This window comes from Lycium barbarum, chromosome 2 (assembly GCF_019175385.1).
Source record: "Lycium barbarum isolate Lr01 chromosome 2, ASM1917538v2, whole genome shotgun sequence".
In the NCBI taxonomy this organism is placed as follows: Eukaryota; Viridiplantae; Streptophyta; class Magnoliopsida; order Solanales; family Solanaceae; genus Lycium; species Lycium barbarum.
The window spans coordinates 17,170,050-17,186,500 of NC_083338.1; the positions used below are offsets into that span (position 1 = coordinate 17,170,050).

Sequence of the window (16,451 nt, forward strand, 5' to 3'; positions counted from 1 at the left end):
TCTTTCCTATGTTACTTTCCTGCCTTACATAATCGGTACTCTATTCGTACTAACATCCTTTTTCCTAGGGACTCTGTATTTCATGCTTGTAGGTCTCGATAGATAGGCTGACGGTACTCTCAGTAGGTTGCCAGCTCAGCGGAAGGTGTTGTAGCTCTATTTTCTCTGGAGTTTCCCTTGAGAGTCAGTCTACTTACGCACACATGTTTATAGGTATGGCGGGGCCCTGTTCTGACCTCATGACGTTTATGTACTCTTTAGAGGCTTGTAGACAGCTATCATGTTTATCGATGTTTGTATGTCCTTGTCGGCCTATGGGTTGAAATACGGATGTTCATGTCGGCCTTGTAGGCCCGTGTATCTCATGTATGTCATTTTGGGATTGTTCCTCGTTTAATACTACTTATGTTTTACTTAGATTGTTTCATGATGGTCCTCTTGCCCCACCTAGGTATGCAGAATGGTTGTTGATGTATATTAGGGTGGTGCTCGACAAGTAAGGCCTGGTTCCTCGTTGCGGCCCTCCGGTTTGGGTCGAGATAATGCTCTGCTTCACCTTATTTGCAATCTAGAATTCCCTCTCTCAAGGTGAACTCTAGATTCGTACATAGTAGTTAAATAGTGATCAAACAATCAAATAATGAAGCTCATGATTAAGTAAATAAATCAATAAGATAAACTAATTAATCGAAATCAATATTCGAATAACAAAAATCATGAAAAATCGTGACTCTAGAATGAGAATTTTAACTCCACATAGACATGGAGGAAAGGCAACAAATCAGCCAAAAAAAATATAAAAATGAGTAGTAAGGTGAAGAAAAGGTAAAACCCAATAACTCTGGCATCCACGACAACTTTTAGCTCTTTTTGGGTTCAAAATTATGTATAACCATACAAAAAATATATTTATAGAGTACCAGAAGACCAAGCCTTCTAAAAACCAAATTCAAATCGGACCAAGAGAAATACCGTGCTCGTGCCACCCTTGCTGAACAAAGGTGGCGCACAGAGCCAAACTAAAGTTCAGAGACGTGTTTTCTTTTGTGCCGCCAGTGCGGTCAATATAAATTAGAAGAAGCAAAACGTGCAACCAGGTACATTCTCTAATTTCAATTGTTAGTTCTCTTGTACATATGCACTTCTTTCAATCATCACTTCATTATGATGTCTCCCTAGTTGTCTCTCTTCATTTTCAGTCACTTTTCTTCCCCTCTCTCTCTCTCTCAATTAATAATTTCGAAACTTCTCCGCCAATTTTTCTCATATCTCTTCATCTCCACACCGCTTTATTCCTACTTAATAACAATATAATATTAAGCACAATTAATTATAAGTAATACTCAAAAAATGATAAAAACAACTAAAATGTTAGTTAAATAATGGCTAAATATATGCAATTTTGGCCGAACATCACCACCCCACACTTAGATTCTTGCTCGTCCTTGAACAAGCATTAAACTCAACAAGTCAAGCTTAGGAACACCACCACTATAACTGATACCAACAATTAGGCCCCATAACAACTCAGACAGTTATATATACTCTTTCTGATCGTCATGCAAGATATATGAGTCAACTCAAGCTAACAACTAATGGTTAACTTCTTAACCACATAGACGGACTCTAACTCATCAAATTTAAGCTCGCTCACCTACTCTGTCAAAGAAAGCTAACCATATATATATATATATATATATATATATATATATATATATATATATATATATATATATATATCATGAAACAAGTACCCTCAAAATAAGAGATAGTCCACACACTCAAATCAAATAATAGAATGTAATTTAAGGACTTAGTTTCAAAGAAGAATCTCTCACACTCATAAAAGAATTCACATGTATGCAAAAAAGAACTATAGCCTTGGCCATTGTATATATATATATATATATATATATATATATATATATATATATATATATATATATAATAATTAGGTGTGCTCGAATAGAATCAAATAAGACTTTAACGTGTTTTAATTTTAGCTAGGGGGCGGGTAGGACAACTATATGATAGTGACTTATACTTGCCTAAGCACTTTGCCCTTTAGACTTAATCACCCATTTTTCTCTTCTCTAACTTTATTTTCCAGTCCTCTCTTCATCAATTATTTTAAAAGTATTTTCCTCATATCAAGAACGTTTCAACCATATATTTTTTCTCCACAAGAATTTACATGATGCACAAAGAATTATGTCTTTCTGGCTCAACAAATTCAAGAATACAGGCACTTTGTTCCTCATCCTTTGACTCCACCATTGGTTCAAATGGATTGATTATTATCTCACAATCCAAACACAATGTGGAGAAATTATTTGAATGAGGTTCAATGCGCCCTAGCTCCTGAATTGCATTATTATTAACAACCTCATATTTACACAAACTAGAGTCTTAAAAAATAATACTATTTACTTCCTCACATGACTCTAGTATACTCTTAGATCTCAACATTGGCATCATCAAGAATAATATGGTCTAGTGATTGACACTCTACTTTTAGCTCCTCAATTTGACTTTTAAATGCTATTTCAACTACACACAACTCATCATTAAGCTATTGAGAGTTAAATGCATCAACCTACTATCACGACTCAAATTACGGATCGTACGGGCACCTACCTTATTATCACTAATAGGCGAACCCTTACCCGTTAACCCATTAATCACTAGCCAATTTCAACTTCTTTAATCATTTATACTCTGACAATCAATAAATAAGTGAACGAATAAATAGTCTGACCAAGTCATAAATAATAAATAATATAAGTGCGGAAGTCATAACTATTACACCCCCAAAATCTGAAAGTCATCATACAAGGACTCTAACCAACAATGTCTAAAGAATGAAATATATGTCAAATATACTAATAAATAATGTCTGGAATGGAAGTAGACATCTGAAAAGAGAGATCTTCAGGTGGCATGCCATGGGTAGAAGCTCACCCTCAAATCTGATTGAGCAAACTAGCTTCAAGCTAGAGATGTATTCTGGATGGAATCTCTGGAACACAATCTGCACTCAAAAAGGGTGCAGCATCAGTACAAACACTATGTACCGGTAAGCATCATAGACCAACTAAGATTAGTTCGCGTATATAAGCATAAAATCAACAAGATAAACACACAGGCACTTAATACTCAAATTCAAGTCACAGAATATCCCATAACAGAGTCAAAACCTAAGATGAAGCTTCTAAATTGCAAGTCTGTCAAGTCTTAATAGGCATTCAACATCCATATCAAAATGCAGAATAAAATTTAATGATGTACAATGCAAAATATAATGAAGTGCATGCAATGCACTGGCCAAATACTCACTGTACACACATGCTCACTGGTGTTAATGCCCAGAAGTCATGACCTGCAGGGGACCCATGGTGTCCATGTCATGACCTGCAGGGGACCCATGGTGTTCATGTACCACTTGTTCTAGATTCACTCCTCGAAACCGAGCCACATTCAAGGCCACACCCTCACCATCGGTCAAATATGCCTTTTCACATATATATACCTCTCGATCCGGAATGAACCTCGGACCACGAGCTCACAATTAGGCCACATCGTTACCCCATGTCAAATGTGCCTTTTCATATACATATATCTATATATTGTCACATCACTTTTAATGAGCGATTATCAAGTACCATGAATCAAATAGTATCACAACTTTAACAAGAAGATTATATTAACTTCTTTACTAATTTCACATCACAATGTATGTCTCAACGTATTCCATTTCATTAGTATGTATGGACTATGAAAAATTAGCAATATAAATGTCAAACACAAGGCATCATGCCACAAGTCTTTCATGAATCGTTTCCGAACCATTTCCATCATGTATGAGTGTATGAATGCATAAATGAGTGTAAACATAGTAAATCAATGCAAGCCAATGAAGCAATAATGAAGGTATAAGTCACAAGCCACAAGTTGTATCAAGACCTAGATCAAGTCAATCATGAAATGAATCATAGAAACCGTCTGAACCAACATAAGAGTCTATGTCCCTCTTTACTTCCAAATATAGCAAGTACGCCTCACAACTTAGTCTTGTATCACCAAGATGCTCCATTATTCTATATATTATCATCAACAGTAAATCATAGATTAAATTTGCATCTATGTACTGTCATAAGTTTATATCACAATTCAAGTCTAAACTCATTATCCTTCCTTTCTCCGATGATATGTGTCACAATAAGAGAGAACTGAGTGCAGCACGACATTTTAGGTAATAAGTCTAATCACAACAGCAGGGCAACAAGCCACCATCAACAACAATCAACCTAATAGAAATCCATCCTGAATCACCACAGTATGAATACAACTACACCTCATATTTCAGTACATAAATTAATGGCGACAAGCCCACAAAATTAGAAGTCATACCAACCTAGCTAATATTCAACCAAAACACTATGTCCAAAGACCTAATCATGCTTTCTCCCATCAATTCTACACAATACATATGTTTCGCTAATCAAAGTCTAACTAAAGTAAGCCGCAACCTATCTCGAATGCAGAACAGGAGCCACGAACTACTCCATACGAGCCTTTTGTTTCCGAAGCACCTCAAAACAATCAAAGTCTAACATTATGATGCTAAGTAAGCAACAAACCATATATTTAAAAAATAACAACAATTCGGGGAAGAAGACCCACTTACTTCTACCCTTTTCAATGGATGAAACCATCCTTTAATGGTGAATTTATCATAACTTCTATCTGTACAATCATTGAGTTTCAATTCATGGGTTTCTAATTAATTTTACCCTTTCAAATAGATTTTAGGACAAAGTTCCTATTTTGGTTAAAACCCTAAGTCTCAACATGCAATTTCAACCATAAGAAATCAAATTCCATTCCTAGAAAATGATAATCTATACTCCTAGATGATTAATCAACAACAAACTCAATAACCCATCAATTATTTTAGGGTTTACTAATTCTAGGGTTATAGGATTTTCACCCACCATTGATGGACCTTAAACTAATCATGGAACTTGAAGAAGAAAGGGAAAGGAACAAATAAATGTGGGGACTTACCCTCCAAGATGCTTTCACTAATGAACGGATTGAAATTTGCCTCTTTCTTTCTTGAAAACTGACTTTGGGGTCTTGTGGGTAATGGTTCAGAATTGAGATATAAAAATAGGGCTCTCTGGCCCCATCGGTCGCTGCAGCGGTCATCATGGCCGCTGCAGCGGTCCTGCTATGGCAGCCCTGGGTCTGCTACAGCGGACCTGCTGGAACAGTCTGCACAAAAATGGTCATAACTCTCTCATACGGAGACGAAACACGACGATGCTTTTTGCTGTAGCTTCGTAATTACGATACGGATCTAATGGTTCGAACCTTACACAAAAAAAAAAGGTCGTTTGATCAATGTGGAACCCTTTCTATCCAAAAACCTACGGCGAAAACATCGAATACGAGCGGGACAAAATCCAAACCTATCTGGAACTCTTCAGCACCTCACCAAAACTTTTGGACAAGTTAAAATCATCATATTAACTTGTTGGAACTTCCAAAAAATTGTCACGGGGCCATCCTAACCTAGAATTGACCGTGGTCAACTCCAACTCGTTAGCTTAACTAGTTCCTCCATCAATAACTCAGATCATACTCAAACCTTTTGGGAACTAAACCAATGACTTCACTAAGTCATAGATCATACTAACGGGACTCTGGGGAAGGGTCAACAAGGATACTTAGGTCAAAACCACTATAACGGTCCAACAGGTCGTTGCATTTGCACTCAAATCCTCATCCAAATTGTGAACAGCCAAATAAAAACTTTCAATCTCATGTAAGAACTCAATTTTTTCTTTAGCGAAGTAATAGAAAAAATGGTGAGTATATCACGTCGAGCTACATAAATTTCAAAGTTATATTCAAAAAATGCTAAGTCATGACAATATAAAAATGTCTTATTAAGAAAAATACATAAAACTAAACAAAGATAGAATAACTAAAAACACTTGTATAGATAAAAGTAAAAGTATAATCTATAAAAACAGATAATTTTTAAGTTCCCGGCAATGGCGCTAAGAACTTGTTGCTCCCAAATGCACACACAAGCGTACATGATCGTACAAGTAATATAGTGATTTTCAAAATCATATGTCGAACCCGCAGGGACTTATGATCAACCATAAACTAAATTAACTAATGCTAATATTGTACAAGAGATGAAATTCAAAGGTTATAATTACAAACTAACTAAAAAAAACAAATAGTGAACTTTACCAAGAAAGAGCGGAATTTTATGTTATGAATGTGATGAAAACGATTTAGGTTTATGAGCTATCTAACAATCACTTTGCATTCTTCAATTGATTCAACTTCTTAATTTATCTGGTTTACTGATTAATAGGGTCAATATTATGACTAAGAAAATCTCTCGAGTTTTTAGCTGCCTATTCGTATTATTTTACACCTTTATTTTTATGGTCATGAACCTTAACACAAATGCAGTATATTAACCAAGCAAGATGAACTATGTTTCTACCTATGCTAGATGCAAATTCTCTCCCCGAGGCCCAGGGTTGAGATCATGCTCTAGTTAACCCTGTTTGCAATCTAGAATTCCCTCTATCAACCTGAACTCTAGATTCCATATAGTATTCAATTGGTGATCAAAAAATCAAAGGATTAAGTAGATAAACTAATACGATAAGCTAATTAATTGAAATCAATATTCAAATAACAACAATCATGAAAGAATCATAACCGTAGAACAAGAAGTTTAGCACTACCTAGACATGGAGGAAAGACAACAAATCATCCAAAGAAAATATAAAAACAGTAGTTAGGAGAAGAAAAGGAAAAATCCAATAACTCCGACCTTCACTGCAACTTCTAACTCTCTCTAAGTTTAAAATTGTGTAAAACCGTGCAAAATTATATTTATAAGTACCAAAAGACCTGAAATTTTAAAAATCAAAGTCTAATCGGACCAAGAGAAATACCGTGTCGTGCAACTCTTGCTAAATAAAGGTGGCACACATGGCGAAAATAAAGTTCAGAGACGTGAAGAAAAGGAAAAACCCAATAATTCCGACCTTCACTGCGACTTCAAACTCTCTCTGAGCTTAAAATTGTGTAAAACCGTGCAAAATGTATTTATATGTACCAAAAGACTGACAAGTGAGGGATGGCTCAGTGGTTAAGCACCTTCACCCACGACCGGTAGGTCCTGGGTTCGAGTCACACTGGAGGGGAAGTGTGGAAACACTATAAATCCTCCTAAAATGAGAGGGGGGAAAAAAAAAATGTACCAAAAGACTTGAAATTTTAAAAATCAAAATCTAATTGGACCAAGAGAAATACGTGCTCGTGCAACTCTTGCTGAACAAATGTGGCGCACATGGCCAAAATAAAGTTCAGAGACGTGTTTTCCCTCGAGACACCTATGTGATGAATATAATTCGCAAGCCCCAGAACGCGAAGTAAGTCTTCAATTTCATTCTCTAATCTCAATTGTTAGTTCTCTTGTACAACTACACTTCTTCCGATCATTATGATGTCTCCCTAGTGTCTCCCCTCATTTTCAATATTTTCTTCTTTTCTCTCGCCCCCCGCCCCCCCGCCCCTCCCCCCCCCCCCCCTCCCCCTTTTTTTTAAAAAAGTAATTTCAAAACTTTTTCATCAATTTTTCACAAAATGTATTTATCTTCACACAGCTTTATTTTTACATAGTAAAAATATAATTAATACTCAAAAGACAATCATTGCACCAAAATGTAAGTTAAATGATGACTAAATATATGTAATTTTAGCTGAAGATCACCACCCTACACTTAGACTGTTGCTCGTCCTCGAGCTAGCATTACACTAACCTCGATAAATCAAGCTCAGTAACATCACCACTTTGATTGATACCAATAATTAGTCCCCATAGCAACTCAATCCATTATATATACACTTCCTGATTGTCATGCCAGATATATGAATCAACTCAAGCTCCTTAAATATGCATTGAACAATTTTGATCCTTAAAATTTACCAAAAGTTAACATTTTCAGTCTCTATTAAATATTTAACAAAGTATGATCGTTCGTTAGATTTGACGGAAATGATAAAATGGTCTAGCATAAAAAATAAAAAGTCTCATCAAATCCTAAAATATACAACACAAAACACTGCACTAGACACTAATTAACAAGATTAAAAAAAAAAAAAAAAAAAAAAAAAAGAGCAGAAATTACACTTACAAAAAGTTGCACCAGACTATAGAAGTAAATCCGAAATAGTAGAAACTACAAAAATTGTACTTCTAAATGTGAGTTTCTACTAATTTTTTTTTTCATTATTCCCATTAAATTTTAAAACAGAGTTAGCTAAATGTTTGACGGATACTAAAAGTGTTACATTTTGAAAAACTGAAAGGACTAAAATTGTTCAGTGCATACTCAAGGGACTATTTCGAAACTACCCTACATTTCAATTTATGTGGCATAATTTTTGTTTTAATCTATCTCAAAAAGAATGTCACATTGTTATAATTAGAAACAACTTAACTTTATAATTCTTCTTTTATCCTTCATGAAATGATTTATATCCACATAAATATCTAAAGTTTATTTTAAACAACAAATTCAAACAACTTCATTTATTTCTTAAACTTTGTGCCTAGTGTGTCACGTAACATACGACGGAGGGTGTATCTTTTCTAACAATATATATTTTCAAAAACCTGATCTTGGGTCAAATTGAAATATGATAGATATGTGGTGAGTACCGTGAGGAAGATATGGTACATAAGGAAGAACAAGATATATGCTTGAGAATGCTCCCTTATCCTTGAAAGGAGTAGATAGAAATGCTCCCAACTTATTTTTCCTTTCGTTTTCAGAATCGTCCTCACATTTGTTAAAAACTTTCCAACAAATTAAATCTTTTCAATTGCCCCCACGCTACCCCTCAAGCAAGCACGAATAATGATGAAATAAAAATTCTACAACAAAGTAAAAGCCTCTCCTATATATTCTAGTGCATCTCTCACCTTAATCAACACCATTCAAATCGATAGTTCCCTAAAATTTTCATCTACTTCTTCTTAGACTTCTCCCAATGGCGTGTTATGTTACAACACTAACTGTATTTTTAATACTGTACTTAGTTGAAGGTGCACCACAAGTACCTTGCTATTTCATTTTTGGGGATTCGTTACTTGATAATGGCAACAACAATGACCTTAACACAACGGGAAAGACTAATTATCTACCTTATGGAGTTGACTTCCCTGATGGTCCTACTGGTCGATACACCAATGGCCGGAATATGGTTGACTTACTAGGTCTTTCTCTTTCTCCAAGCTTTAAGATTATCTACATCTGCTCTTATAATTTGTTGAAGCATGTGATCATGTTATTTAAAAGGTTATGGTGTTAAACAACATACATTTTTATTGCTTAATTAAGTGTCCAACACGCTTATTCACATGCATGGGTAACGGTGAGAACAGAAATATCTGTCTGATATTGTTAGAAAATAGATTCTAGAAACAGAAAATATCCTCCCACTTAGTTGATGCACAGATCCATGGTGGCAGAATTCCTCTCGATTTTTTTAAAGCCAATAATGTTGGAGTTTTCAGCAATAAATTCGAATTTCACACAAGAACAAATATGTTTTGCAGTGAGCAGTAAGAGAAGAAGATATGTATTATAATTGTTATTTGTTTTGGAGAAGATACGGGGATTTAAAATATTTTTAGGAGTTTGTTGGAATCAACAGACTCAAAACCTTACCAACAGACATCTTTTAAAATTAACAGTCACCTATCTCAAATTTGAAAACTTCTTAAAAGTAATTTTCTTAATTAATTAAAAATAAAAAGGTTTAAATTATTTTTTTATTTTTGATAGGTGACTAAAAAATATTATTAATTTCAGCCTACTTAATAATACAGCCAAACTTTTTGATTTCCTCCAAAACTATTTTCAGATAATTCAAATCAAGTAACATAAAAAGTGTTTAAAAACACTTCTACTTTCTTCAATCTTAGCAATGAGGACAAATTTCATTCTGCCAAATACTCCAATAACACTAACTATTCTAACAAATATGATTCCATATGTTGAAAATGTGTGTTCATCTTATATTCTTATCTGAAATTTTAAATCATTAGAGAGGTCATAAATTGATTTATTTAACATATCTTTAACATCTTTTGATATTTCTGATTATTTCGTACAATATTTTAATTTATAATCCGCAAACGTAATTAGTAGCATCATTTTGTTATTAGTGATCTTGTTTACCGTATGTTTTAGTTTTGACTTTGTCATATCCATTAGCTTATGTTGTTTCCTTAAATTGTAGCCGAACACCTTGGTTTTGATCACTACATTCCACCTTTTGCAAGTGCAACTGGTGATGAGTTATTGCAAGGGGTGAATTATGCATCTGGTTATGCTGGAATTCGCAACGAAACAGGAAGTCATGTTGTAAGTATAGTTGGATATTTGCGACTTATCCCGCTATAACTATTTTTGTTACTTTGCTATTAATCTTGTGAAGCAAAATGATATCTAATTAAGTATATTATATGATAGCAATATATCTTAAGAATAAGAAATTTTATCTTCTTGTTCAAATGTAAATCGAAATAAATATATTTAAGTTTTCATAGAGTTAAAGATTTGGTATAAACTCTTGATTTAATGTATAAATTAGCGTAATTATGTTCGCAAAAGTATTTTGGAATAGTTTAAACCAATCAATTGGACTTCCTATTAGACTTCATACAGACTTACCGGTATTACTAATAAAGAAGAGAGGAGCCTTCCACCAAGAATCTTTTTCTCTAACTATAGCAATTCTGGAAGATTATTACTCTCCTTGTCCCAATTTAAGTGATATAATTTGACTAGCCACAAAGTTTAAGAAAAAAAATGAAGACTTTTAAAATTTGTAGTCTAAAATAAGTCATAGATATTGGTATGGCTGTAAACCATTTCATTAAGGATAAAAATGGAAGTTTTAAGTAAAATTATTTTTAAATATAGCAATATATCATTCTTCTTGGACAGACTAAAAAGGAAAGTGTATCCCATAAATTGAGACAAAAGGAGTATGAGATCTATAATTGGCAAGGGGTGTTCAATCATATAAAAACATGTTATATTTTGCACTATTGGGGCTAAAAAAAAAAATAGGAGCTAATTTTCATGTCGCATGTCTTAAGTAATTAGCTACTAAAGTCACTTATCTTTATTTTGTCTTTTAAAAGTTATCCAACTTTGCCTAGTTAGTCTCCATGGTCATTTCAACCGCACTTACAATTTTTGATACCTATTTAATGATGTGGCACCTGTAAATTTTTAGAAAAAGATATTTAAGAAATTAAAATCAATACTTGAATTAACTTAGGTCCCAGCACACCCTAAATCCGACTCAATTAAGGGTCACCTCCTTAAACCTATGGTTCATCTTCTCCAAAAAGGTACCCTCTTCCCGCTTGCTTGTGGAAGGGAATAATATTGATGAGGTGGTCGAATGAACAATTTAACTATGGCACTCCACTGCAAGTATATGACAACCCCTTCATGCAAGAAGATGATGATCATGATGTCTTGAACACTGGATACACTTCAATTTCCTATCAAGTTGCTCCCTGTCTAAATTCTGTTCAAGTAGTGATCTACATCATTTTTCATCCTCCGCGATGGTCTTGCAAGCAATGATGATTGACGCTTTTACTATAGAAGAACAACTTGCAAGTTTGACTAAAGCAGTTGAAGGTTTGACAAAGCACGTGCAAAAACTAGATGCCAAACTTTCGAAATTGAAAAATAATTTGGAGAGCATGGCTGAGAGAGAATCAGGCCTATAAAGCTTTCTAAAATTCAAGAGAAAGGACAGTCCTCCACAAAGAAAACTACAACAACCAAAGAAATTCAAGTCTCCGTTGAAGTTTTGATTTCTGTTGACCAATTGAAGGACTTCATCATGGGGGCCATACAGATAAATCTGAGTCCTCATCCATACCTTCTCTCACGTATGCAAATTCGTATACGCAATTGATTAATAACTTGAAGATGCATGTTGGCTATCAACCTCCTAAGTTGCAACATTTTGATGGGAAAGGAAATGCCAAACAATATGTAGCGCACTTCATCGAGATGTGCAACAATGCTAAGACTTATGGTGATTATCTCGTTGAGCAGCTCGTCCGATCTCTGAAAGAAAATGCTTTTTATTGGTACACAAATCTCGAACCTGATTCCATAGAGCTCTAGGAGTAGCTGGAGCAAGAATTCCTCAACCGTTTTTATAGCACACGGCATATCGTTAGTATGATTGAACTTACAATACTAAATAAATCCCTTTATTTGTCCAAATATGATAAGGTATGATATATAATTCTACCATTTCATTTGACTCTATATGCATTTCATGAAACATAAGATAAGGCATAATTTCATTAAACCTTTTTCTTATCCTAGCTGAACAAGCTAGATTATATAATCACGCCCCTCCAGTAAAGCTTAATCAATAATTTTTCCTCTAAGATTAGCTTATATTTGATCGTCTATTAGAATCAAACTAAAGCTGTTTGATACTTACAAAAGAGAGATTAATTTTCAGGGCGATCGGAATTACTTGGGCAAACAATCGCAAAATCATAAAGTCACAATTTCTCGTATTGCTGATCTACTGGGGAATGCACCCTCAGCCAAAAAGTACTTGAATAAGTGCCTCTTCATTGTGGGAATATGTAACAATGACTACATCAATAATTTTCTCTTGCCAGATATATACCCAACAAGTCATTTGTACACACCAAGTTAGTACGCAACAATCTTGATAGAACAGTACTCCCAACAATTAAAGGTTTGAATAATCTTCTTTTGGTGCAGATTGTTACATTCATATTTTTTTAAAAAGTAAACGTGTTATAAATAACTGTTTTGAGTTGATTAGAATACTTCTATGACTCATATTGGAATTTTATGGGTACTAGGATTTGTATGAAGATGGAGCAAGGAAAATCACCCTTTTTGGACTGCCCCAAATTGGCTGCATTCCACAAGAGTTGAAAAAACACAGCACACTATTATGTGTGGATTCAACAAATAAAGCAGTTCAATTATTCAACAAAAACCTAAAAGCTCTTGTTGATGATCTCAATACCAATTTACCAGACGCACAATTCATATATATAAACATTTACAGCATTTCATCACCGATCGGTATGTTAACATTAGTTTTATCTATACCGAAGCAGATTCAGGATTTTGATTTAATGGGTTTAATCTTTAGGTTTTACCACAAAAATCATTACACTTTTGAAATTATGGGTTCATAATCTAATTTATATATTACTCACTCCAATTCAATTTAAGTGATAATTTCATTTTTAATCTATTTAATAAAGCGTGTCTCTTTTTCTATTTGATAACTCTATAATTTTAACAGTGTATATGACTTGTTTAAAACCACATGATTTAAAGATAATTGTTGTACATGCACACATATTTAGTATAAGATCATAAAATTCAAAAGTGCCCCTTATTTTCTTACACTTTGTGCCTAGTAAAATTAAACTAAGTCACTTAATGAAACGGAAGAGGGTAAATTTGTAATTTTTCACCTATCTCCATGTACAAAAACGATGGATTCATATGAACCAATTACTTATGTTCTCCATCCGCCACTGTATACATAGGGGCGGAGGTAGAAGCACAGCTATGGGTTCGTCGAACCCGATAATGTTTGCTCAAATATTGTATTTTTTTAAGAAGTTATTTACAACCCAATTACTAGCCCTTGAAGTTGTCGTTCTAAAATTCAGAACTCATGAAGTTTGAATTTCTTACTCCTCCTATGTCTGTTTTATTATGCAACACTGTAATATATTATCAATTTTTAATTTTTTTCTTTTTTTTCCAGCTCTAACTCTTTTGAATTATCCATGCTGCCAAGTTTTGAAGACCATGCCTGAAGGGCAATGCATCGCAGGAAAAGCACCATGTCTCATTAGGTCTATACACCTCTTTTCTGATAATATTCATCCGACTGAAATCGCCAATTCCATTGCTATAAATAGAGCTTACAACGCCCTTCTACCCTCTGATGCTTATCCTATGGATATTCGTGACTTGGTCATGGGCAACAAACTATCATAAAGTTAAGGGTAAGGTCTGCGTACATCCTACCCTTCTCAGATCTCACTTGTGGAATTATACTGAATATGTTGTTGTTGAGTGGTTGTCACGGGCAACAAACTGTACAATGATGATCAGTAATTTTCATGTGCTTCGTGATTTTCGTGGATATTTAATGTAGTAACCTTCTACGACGCTCTATAATGAGAATTTCCATCGAGCGCGCTTTGTCTTATGGAGTAAAATGGTTTATGTTCCAGGACGTTGATCCATGAAGTTATATATTGGGCAATTAGTCTTTGTTTAAATTGGCCTTTTAGGTGTTTTTTTTTTTAGAGAAAACAATACAAAATGTCTACTGCACACAAACTAATTACACGAGAATGCCCCTTCATGAACTAATTTACTACTACTCATTCGGCTGAAATATATTACCCGAATGGGCCATCACTTTTATTTTGCATTGCTGAAATGCAACTGACGCCGAAGCACACAGCCGACATCAGCAGGTAAGTTATTTCTTGTCTCTTCTTTTTTTTTCTTATTCTAGTTTTTTTCTCCTTTCCTTTTTGTTTTCTATTTTAAATATAAAATTAAATGCAGTAACAATGATTTTTAGATTAATAAAATTATAAACAAAAGTAATAAAGAAAATACTAAACTCACTAACTTATTTATTAAAACTAGATTAATAGAATATATATTTCTATGAGTTTTTCTCTTTTCAAAATAAAAGCAAAACGCATATCTAAAAATAATTCTAAAATAAAATATCAAAATTAAGCTTAACTTCTTTTATCAAAATTAAGCTTAACTTCTTTTGTTGTATGTTTAGTATAATTTTTCTTTTCTTTCGAAGGAATGAACATGTCCTTTATGATATCCTGTCAATATATAATAAATATCATATGAGTATCATAAAGGACTGAAGAGTTGTTTTTAAAAGAAATGAATCAGTCCTTTATGATACCCTATGAGTATATGTTATATACCATGTGGGTATCATAAAGGACTGGGAAGTGTTTTTTTGTTATTTTTTTTTTTTTGTACTCCATCTGTTTCAATTTATGTGAACCTATTTTCTTTTTAGTCCGTGCCAAAATGAATGACCTCTTTCCTAATTTGGAAACAAATTCACTTTATGGAATGATTTATAGCCACACAAATATTCAAGACTTATTTTGAACCACAAGTTTCAAAAGTCTTCGCTCTTTCTTAAATGTTGTACCTAGTCAAATGGGTTCACATAAATTGAAACGGAGGGAGTAATTTGTAATAAATGAGTTGTGTTTTTTCCCTGAAGGAATGAACAATTTCTCTATGATACTCTATTAGTATATGAAATATACCATGTGAGTATCATTGCAGACTCATGAGTGCTTTCTTTTTAAGGAATGAATAAGTCATTTATCATATATATCATGTGGGCATCACAGAGGATTGAGCAATGTTTTTTATAGAATGAATCTGTCATCTATAATACCCTGTCAGTATATAATATATACTAGGTTGGTAGTGTTTTTCTTGAAGGAATGAACTGACAGTCAGTTCTCTATGATGCCTTATCAGTATATGGTATAACATGTTGGTATCATAGAGGACTGAGTGTTTTTCTTGAAGGAATGAATTGACGGTCCTCTATGATAACTTGTCAGTATATGGTGTACTAGGTTCGTATTTTTTTTTAAAATGAAACCACCAAACTGGTGTGAAATTTATTAAAGAAATCCAAGTATTTACAGAAGAATCCAAAAAAATAAAGCAAGAAACTATGCTAAGCTATTCTAACATTACAAGTGGAATTAACATAACACAATATTCTAGCAAGAATCAAATCCTAAACAACTAACTTTCAGACAACCTTGGCTTGTATTCATTTTTCACACCTTCAAGTCTCACAGGTGGAATGAATCAAGCTCTCATGAAGTGTCACTTCAGGCAATGTTGATTGTAGTTGTCTTCCCTTTAATGTTTTCTAGTAATGTGTCATACTAACTATTGATCAAAGTTGCTGAAGAGTTGAAACTCCATCTACTGATCTAAACAAAACCAGATCCTGTCACTTGGAACTCAACCTGAAATATCAGCATTTTTAGTAGGCTGAACCAATGGTTAATACCACACACTAAAAATAAGGATATTGCAAGTTTTGATCCAATTCCAATGGTAGAGATATCTAGCTAGAATTTTGTGGTTGTGTGATGCTCCATTTGATCCTGTAGTGTCCTTTACTGTGATTGCATATGAGTATTTCCTTGATAGCTGCTGTCATTGTTATTGATACTTCAAAGTTTTGATGCAGTTCTGATTCTG

At 33.9% G+C, this 16,451-nt stretch overlaps 1 pseudogene; it reads left to right on the forward strand.

Annotated features, from left to right (window-relative positions):
• Window positions 1–8,801: 8,801 nt before the first annotated feature.
• LOC132629365 (GDSL esterase/lipase At1g29670-like) lies at window positions 8,802–14,343 on the forward strand (annotated as a pseudogene).
• The last annotated feature ends 2,108 nt before the right edge of the window (window positions 14,344–16,451 follow it).